Genomic DNA, 9529 nt, shown 5'->3' with positions numbered 1-9529 from the left:
TGCACCATATAGATTTGGTACCATTGGTAAATACATTTACCATTTTTACGAAAGTAAGAAAAGAAAGGTTCATAGACATTACACTTGAAAACCAAAAACTAACCTACTTTAACTTTATCAAATGACAAACAAATGCAAATTTACCATCAAGTATTTTAATTCTTGTCCAGACCCAATAAGGAGGAACATTTTGATGCAGAATGTCACTCTGTTTTTGACTTTTTGTTGTTGCTGCCTTTTAATAAATAATCTTGAACCCCATGTCTTAAAAATAGATACTTCATGGTTGATGTGGTTAGACTCCATTCAAGGTGTGAAATGAGTATGTGCCAACATGAAAGGGGGAGAGTTCTCTTAATAACGCTTTCCGTGACATGTCTTAAAGATGATTGCTATTTGGAGGAGCTCCAAGAGAGCAGAGTGAGAAATATTTATAGCATATGCATGTAATAAAAAATGTAATCATGAACAAACAATACATTAAACTGGTAGGACATAGTTTACATTAGATCACAGGAATGAATATCAAAAATATAGGCAATATTTTTGAAAAAACAACCAGCAGTGAAAAATTTATTTATAATGCAAACCAGACACTCCAAAATAATTTGTGGTTTACTTAATTCTTACCGTTCATCCTATATTCTTTTGAATAAGCTGAAGGAAGGCACCCGAGTAACTACCTCAGCTGTTTTTGATTTTGATTCTGAATTTTCAGGGAGATGAAAACTCTAGTGTATACAACAAAAGGAGATGGCATGTCATTTTTTAGAAATTTAGATTTTTTTTCTCCCTCATTGTAGATACATATTAAAAAGAAATGTATTACAATAAATTACTATATTTCCAAATTCTCATTATTTCTAGGCAAACAATAATTGCATATAAATTCTGACTAAAGAAATATCACATTGCATCTTCTGTGTTCTGAAATATGCACTCATAGAAAATCATTACAGTAACAAAACCAGCTGTACGTAATAGAAAGCAAATGATTTACAATGTTACTATGAGAAACTACTTTATTTCATATTATCATAAAAAGAGCAGAACTGAATATTTGCATGACAAACAGAAGAATCCAGGAAATTCCAAATGCAACTCAGTTTTTTTTTTTTAATAGGTATTAACGCTGGGAGGTGATTTGAAAGCCTTCTACTCTAGAGAATATTAGCAATTATAATTTGCAGTCATCATTAGTTCAACAACTGAAAGGGAAAAAAATCTCCAAACACTAATAGAATATAGAAACAAATACTTGGAGTAGTATGTGCTTCAATCCTTCAACATCTACATTACAGGAGCTTATTACACTTCACGATTCTAAACACTTTGTTTCATTTACGCGGAGAAGTAGAAAGCATTTTTGTTCCCGAATGAAGCTTGACCCTCACATTTGAACCTCACCGGAAGTCTTCAATGTCTGTATTTTAATATTTTCTATGTCCATCATCGTATCTGCCTATCAGCAGCCTAGTCCAAGAGAATTGGCCCCGCCCACATCCCTAAGAAATGGAGAATCCTATACAGACTGTGGGGGCCCCAGCTCTCTCCCTCTATCCAGCCACAGACCCAGGGATGGAGTCAGAGTTGCCTCGAGAAAAGTCGAATTGGACTTGGGAGACTTTTTCAGCCATGAAGTTAAGCCTGGGCAAGAAGAGGGAGCCTTAAGATGAAGAAGCAGAACATGAGGAAGTAAGAGCTGTGAGGCAGAGACCAGGCACAGAGTCCAGAGAGAGAATGAGGGGATAGTGACACAGAAGCAGGGAGAGCCTGAGCAGAGAGGTGCGTCATTGGTGGGTCACCCGTGAGGTCCGGGAACCCCTGCGGCTGAGAATCCCATACCTCCCAAACTTCAGCTCTGGTCTCTAGGACACCTAGCCCAGAATTGGGTCCTTGGCTTAAATATCCGTATCTCTGATTTTCCTCCACATATATCAATGTAATAAAACCATCCTAAGTAAATTACCTGGTATGAGTCTCAGGTTCCTGCAGCCTAAAAACCTACAAATTATATGCATATGTGTAAAATTATATGTATTTATTATAGTGCATAAATAATATAATAATTGTTACATAATACTATGCTATTATATATTTTATATTTATAATACAGCATAGTATAATGTAATATTTATAATAATGTTATATAATACTAAATATATAATAAATGCATATATGTTATATATTACATATTACATATGTAGCATGGTAGGTTCTTATATACATCACCAAACCAGAGAAGGGTCCCAGGATACAGTTATTTCTGCCTAAGGTCCAAGCTCCAAGTCCCTTGTTAAGCTACCAAATAAGAGTTCTCTTTAGTGATCATACCGTTTAGAAGCAACTAGTATAAATTATTTAATAACTTTTGTGGTGTGAGCAATGGGTGGATATAAAACATATTTTAAACAATTGAGAAAATGCACTGAGTACAGTAAACTAGCTCTTGGTTTATGTTTTCATAATTAAGTATCATATGTCACGATGACATTAAATTATAATATACCAAAGACTACAACAGGGTGGGCCATGACTCTAAATAAACCTTGGTGTTCTTCTAAGATGCCTCTGCTTTCTCAACTTGAACATCAACTTTACCTAATGAGTGAAAGCTCTAAGTGATTAACTGTATCAATTGTTGCTAATCAGCCAAATAAGATGAGGACTGAAAACTGACCCTGGCAACATGTAGGTGTAGAGTGGCAAAGACAAAAATCTGAATTGAGCATGTTCCAAGAGAAAATCTTTCTCCAAAAATAAATAGAAAAGTAGGGTGATAGCTGGAGGGGGTGTACGGTCAAATGAGTTGCTGTTTTAATATGAGAAGTATTAGAGAATATGTATATAGATGAGAAGTGGAGAAGAAAACAGCTAAGGTTGCAAAAGGCAGAAGGGATAATGGAAGGTGCAAAACTTTGAGAAGACAAGGGATGAGGGCCATTACCTGTGCAGAGGAACCGTCCTCAGATGGGAGCACAGACAGGTGATCCACTGCAACAGGACAGGAGACTGAAGGAGAGTATTGGGGTACCCTCATGAATTTCCATTAATGCAGGCAAAATTCCCATTAACTTTGCAAGAAGCCACATCACAATATCAGTTTCAACTGCCATTGGAATCAGCCAAGGCCCTACGTCTTTCCCCTGTTTGCTGTTGAGGGGTCAGTTGTCCAATCCACCGCAGGTGATTTTTAGGACCAGGTTCACTACAGACATCATGTCAGGTTAATACATTTGTGGTGTTATATATGTTAATACATTTTAACATTTAGTCCTAAAGTACCCTTATAAGCTGATAGAAAAGGGGAATCCAACACGATATCATAACACCATGGAGGGGCCCCTCAAATCCTCTCCATGGGCTCTGGCAATCACTCCACTTTGCTTACAGTGTATTATCCCTTGTAGTGGGTATTTCAGGCTCCATACTCAGGTGATATGTAAGAAATGTAAATATCTCTTTACTGTTCAACTTAATCTCTATTCTGATTCTCCCCTTTCTACTCCTGTCAACATTCATCAAGAAAACATCATAGCTGGATAAACTGAATCACTTCAGGTTTTAAATTCAAGTTAGGGAATAATTTCTGCCTCCCTGTCCTTCTCCCTGGGACAGAGCTGACTTTCTAAGGGCTGAACTGAATTTGAGGCCCCAGGGGAGAAGCCCGGGTGAGTCCAAGGCTGTCAGCATCTGTTCCCACCGGCATCTCCTCATGTACAGAAATACATGTGGGCGTTCTCATGGTCTGTCCGTGGTCCTTGCTCCGTGGGCTCCAAACCTTCCCAGCTATGACTTAGAAGATCATTTAGGTCTACCAGCGGTTTCTTAGTCACTTTCACACCTCTCTGGGAGAGATGAAATTCTCAGAGGTTTTCTGGTGCCTCTCGGATGGCAGGAGGCTCAGGGGGTTAACCTCGGATTTTCTCTGCCCGGAGTTCCCCTGGCCTGATGTTCCACCGCTACAGTTGCTGCTCCAAGTCAGCATGCTGCAAGGGATTGGGGAGCTCTACAACTTTGCTCAGTTGCAAGGACCCTCCCGGGAAACAAGATACAAGTGATAACTGCTTTTGGTCTCGAGGCTCCACAACATTACGCCCAATTCCCATGCTCATCATGGGCAGGAAGAGAAGTGCCATGGAGACATTCAAAAATATCCAACAAGTTAACTTTCTCTACCAGTCCTCTTTTTTTCTCCCTTCTCCCTGATCAGTGAAATCTTTGTCCAGGCTAATTTTTTCATCAATTGCATTCTCCCAGAAGTCTTTATTTACTGCATAAACTTGGGCTTTTGCTAATTCTTCCCCTCCTGTTTACTCTGAGATGGCAAAGCTAGAAGTGGACCCTGGTGCAGTACGTCTGGCTCTCCGAGCTGCTGCCTGAAACTGGGAGGAAAGTCACAAGGGGACCGCGTATTATTAGGAATGAGAAGCACATAAGTTATTATCAGCATATTATCAACCTTACAACCACATGAGCTTGTTAAGGTGTGTTTTTCCAGGAAGGCACTGGCTTTTTCATTCCATAATAAATTTAAATTTAGTCTGTCTAAATACAGTATATTTTATCAGTATATTTGCTGAGTCACATATATTTATCTACATAACTATCAAGCTTATTTATTCATTACCTTGTAAAGTGGATTGAGTTGAATGATGGTAAACTAGAATCTTTTTGCTTTTAAATCTGTCCACCTCTTATCATTCCGTGCAACTACTGGTGCTAAAAGAGAAAGTGTGAATGCTAATACGTATACACTTAATAAATACAAGCCTAAAGACTATGATCAGATTTCACATTTGTAAAATTCTTTAAAATTTACAGAATGCTTTTACATGCACTACGGTGTTTTACTCTCCAGCAAATGTCTAATAAACATAATCAGTAGATTGCGGTGGTACGTGAGCCTTGGTCTTCTGAATGAAAACCTAACCACTTCCCAATATTTGGTTATGAAAGCAGAAGAACCTATGGGATGTCAAAAGTAACTTTTTTCAGTGGATAGTGTTCACTAATACATTTCAACCCCTCTGCAGTTTATGGATGCCAGACACCCGCAGTACAGGCAACTGCTTCAGGGAGTATGCCGTGAACAAAACAGATCAATCGTCTTTGGCTTGTCTCTGCGCTTTCACTAAAGCAATGTTAGGCTCAGGGATTGTGTCAAGGATGCTACGATAATGCTTGAAGCCAATTGAGGTACAAGAGTTGTTCAAAGGATAGGAAGGACTTGGTTTCCAAGTTTCCTGCCTCATCCTGATGTGAGCAATGCCTAAGAGGAGAATCCACTGCACAACTTCCGTTCATTCTTTGTGATGGGATAGGGAAAAAATGGTGATGTGTGTGTTGGCTGTAGCTTTCTCTCTTTCAAATTAAATGAGAATGTGATGTTAAAGAATTTAGCGTGAGGTGAGCAATCAGCAAATATTAGCTATTATTATTATTAAAATAGAGATAACATGCTTAAAATTAGAGTGGTACATGGGGATTCAAGAACACTGATTAGTCACCAAAGGTTTATGTTACTAGGTGTACCAAGGGATGTTTTGTTTTTAAATTCAACACAATTCGCAAAAATCTAGTATATTAAAATATTATCTGGTATATGATCTATTAAGTTTCTAATTCAGCTACTTATAGAGATAGAAGGTACATAGTTAGGAAGTCTTCATTATTTTTCTGCAACTCAAGAATGCTTAATTCTTATAAAATTGTAAAAATGATCCTTTTGAAAGTCAATATTAAATATTAAATGAAGGTCTGAGATATTATTAAGGAGTTATTTTATTTTTATTTTATTTGGGAAAAAATGCCTAATAACATCAGGTTTGGCTTGAAACTAAAGTAACTCGGGTTCTCCACTTGCTGGCTCTCATCTCATGCTGAACTAGAGAGACGCCGACCATAGCCCCAGATACTTAACTACTTGGTGAAGATAATTCCAGAACAACCGTGCTGTGAGCCTTTGCTTTCAGATACGAGGAAAGCAGTTGCAAGAGAGGTGAAATTGCACCATCAGCAATTGTGCCATTTTTTGAGCCCTCCCTGCCCTTTACCTGAGCCCTCATGTTTCCTCCCAATGACCCATTTTGCAGATGAGCAAATCTAAATTTGGAGAGTTTAAATAATTTTCCAAAGGTCACACTGGTAGTGCCCAAGGGACAAAACCTTTCCTGGGATGGACATGCAACAGAAGTTGAGTGAACATCTCTGTCTGAGTGAATGTCTGTATCCCAGGAACTTTGGAGAAATCTCATCTTAGAAAATGTTGCAAGCTCTTGTTCTCTGAGGTGTCTGATGCACCAGACTTTGTTTTTACAAAGCTAGATTGCTCCTTTTTTTCCCGATGTCCAAGTGTCTATAGAAAAGGAAAACAAAAACCCCCAAAATTACAAAGATGATTCAGCTCAGAAATTCATGCAATGCACTTTGTAGTTTGGACAGGAGGTTTTTTTTTTTTTTTTTTTTTAGAACTTCCTTAACTTTTCTTAAGACCTCAGGTTACAAGAGCACAGTTACAGGCACACATTACACCATCTAAATACCTTAACCCTCCTGTATAAGCCTGATAAACAACCACGGTAATGCTCATCGATGAGAGTCTATTGGGAAGCCGTCCTAGATCATCTGAGATCCAAGTTTGGAGACAGCAGAAATTTACAAGTTGCTATTTTGCTACAGAAGAATTTAAGTTGCTCAAAGTCATGCATGACATTAGTTGGCTGAGCCAGATGGCCTCTCTCAGTTCAACGCTCCTTCTATTATACTTAACTTTCTGGAAGCAAGTGTCGCTTTTCGGTCTACACTGCCAAAGTAAGTCCAATGCTTAATTTTGGCTACGTAGGTCATCGATGATCATTTCAACAACTAGAAAATGATTATAATACAGTTTCATAACAGTCCTCCCTTATATCATAACTTGTAAGTGCTCTCAATGTGACCTAATCCTGACCGAGTGAAAGATAAGCGCCCAGTTGTGAGCCAAAACTGTTTTTATTATCAGACATTCAGATGGGCTACATAGTTCAGGCTGATTGAAAACTGCATAGCAGAAATGGTTTAAAATGTGACCTTGGAACAAGAAGAGTTGGGTCTATCCCTCAAAATGCAGTGCTTTTCCCCGGACTTTATATCAAGCACACAAAATAAAACAAATACTTTTGAAGCCTTTTACTTTGTTTTGCACAGATTAAATAAGTAGAAAGCGAGAGAGCACTAGATCTTATGTAGGGGGAGAGAAACATCCCGCCAAATGTTTTTTGCCAGCTGCTCACCAGTTTAATGCTCTCCAAATGATCATATATATTAGTTCCAGAAATATTACAATTCTAATCCGTTACTGTTTGTTTTAAAAAATCCTCCATTTTGGACTTTAACTGGTCATGAAAAAACATTAACAGATGTTTACAAAGGAGAAGGACGATAACTTTACGTAACTCTAATAAACATGTTTTTCAGTATTAACCAAAATTATCCAGTCCCTGTTAACCTCCACATAAATCCATAAAAGCAGCAATATTTTGGAAGATTTCAGTAAAACTCTGATGATGAGACAATCATAATTTGAAGACAAATATCTATGTATTTACAAAATCTCTTTCCAATAACAATAATCTCTGCTTTTCAGTAATTTTACATATCTATAAATTTATTTTATTTTATAAAAAATATATTTTTTCATAGAAACAAGTCATGTATTAACATATAAAATTATGATGTTATAATATATGCTATATAATATTTATTAATTTAATATATACTATAAATTATATGTATTATATAGGCACATATGTGTGCTGCTAGATATTACATAGCACATAGAATATGTAAATTTTATAATATATTATTATGTTGTATGTTTATTAAACATGTAACATATAACACATTATATACAATATTTTATCTACCTATCTTTCTTTCTATCTATCTATCAACTTTGAGAATTCTGGAGGTGGAAGGGGCCTCAGAGGCACAGAAGGATTATGAATTCTCAAGTCTACAACTCCTCAACTGAAAAGCCAGAATTAGAACTCAGGTCTTCTGATGCTCAGGCCTATGGGTTTTCCACACTATCATTCACAAACTCCTAAAAATTTCATTGTCAGTTGTCAAAAGGAGGCCTGATTACCAAAAACAAACAAACAAACAACTCAACACATATGCACAGGAGACACAGATAGATATCACTGTAGCATAGTTTATGCAAGGGAAAAAATGGAAACTATGTAAACATCTTTTGGAAGGAGAAAAGCTCACACTGGGCCTACTCATTTGACCCAATACCGTGTAATAGTTAAAGTAAATAAATCCACATTCTATGCATTAACATGTGTTGAATTTGTTAAGGGAACAAAAATTGCACAACGTAGCAGTATGATGCCATGAAGAGAAATTTTTAAAAATCCATGCAAAACATTTTGATGTACAAATATGTATGTATTCTGGTCTACAAATTCTTACCCTTCTCAGCATGTCTTCATTGTTTGAAAAAGCTACAAATAATATGAATAGAAGCTACATTTATTACTACAAGTGAAAAGTTTAAGATTTTTCAAAACCACTTACACTTACATGTAATTTCTTCCAAATCTTGAACTGCTAGTGTCAATTTCCTCAATGCAGGGTCTATTAATAAAAGTTATATTTACTTCCTTTCTGTGATGATCATTTTCATTTGGGAGAGAGCGAGAGCTGTCATTTTGAAGATCTTTTTCTCCTGAATTAGAAGATCCTTCATTAATAAATTACATAAAACGGTGTCTGCTTTAGTATATTGACCAAATTCAATTAGATAATTATAATACAATTTGCTTCTTTGTGTCATGGATGTTCTACTTAGAATTATTAAATGATACAGAATGCTTTAGTGGTTCTTTTTATAGACTCTTACTTTACAAATGAATAAACAGAGGTCCAAAGAAGGCAAATTACTTCCCTAAAGATATGCAGCTAGTAATAGGCAGACCTGGGATTAAGACCCAGGCTGCTGCCTCGAGCTCTTTCAACGACACACCACACTGTTTCTCCTGCATCACAAACCTTGTCCATACTCTGCCTACTCCCAGAGACAAATCAATCAGTGATGGAAAAAAGGGCAATCACCAGAAACTCCTGATACTAGTTTATTGTGATTATAATTTCAAATCAATATGCCAAGCTTACGTTTTGACTGATGATGTGGAGATTAATCTATGCATGTATCTCCAACAGAACTCTTAGTTTTGCCATATGTATATGTGTATAAATTTTATAGACATTTGAGTTGTATATATATTTGCAGTGTGCATGTGTATACCTGAAGTCTGAAGATAGTAATGGTACATTGAGAAAGTTGCTTGTTGCCTTGTGCCTCTGAACCTCCATCTGGAAAATAATATCTGCTACGTAATGTGATGCATATATGGGCTATTTAAACACTAAGAGTACTATAACTGGCCTACAATAGATTTGCAAGTCTCAGTTTTGGAGATGCTGATGCCCAAAGTGGGGAAAAAAATCTTTCATGATGCTTGGAATAAGTCTCCTTATG

The sequence above is a fragment of the Vicugna pacos genome, chromosome 11, assembly GCF_048564905.1.
Source record: "Vicugna pacos chromosome 11, VicPac4, whole genome shotgun sequence".
Classification (NCBI taxonomy): Eukaryota; Metazoa; Chordata; class Mammalia; order Artiodactyla; family Camelidae; genus Vicugna; species Vicugna pacos.
This window is presented reverse-complemented; position numbering follows the sequence as displayed.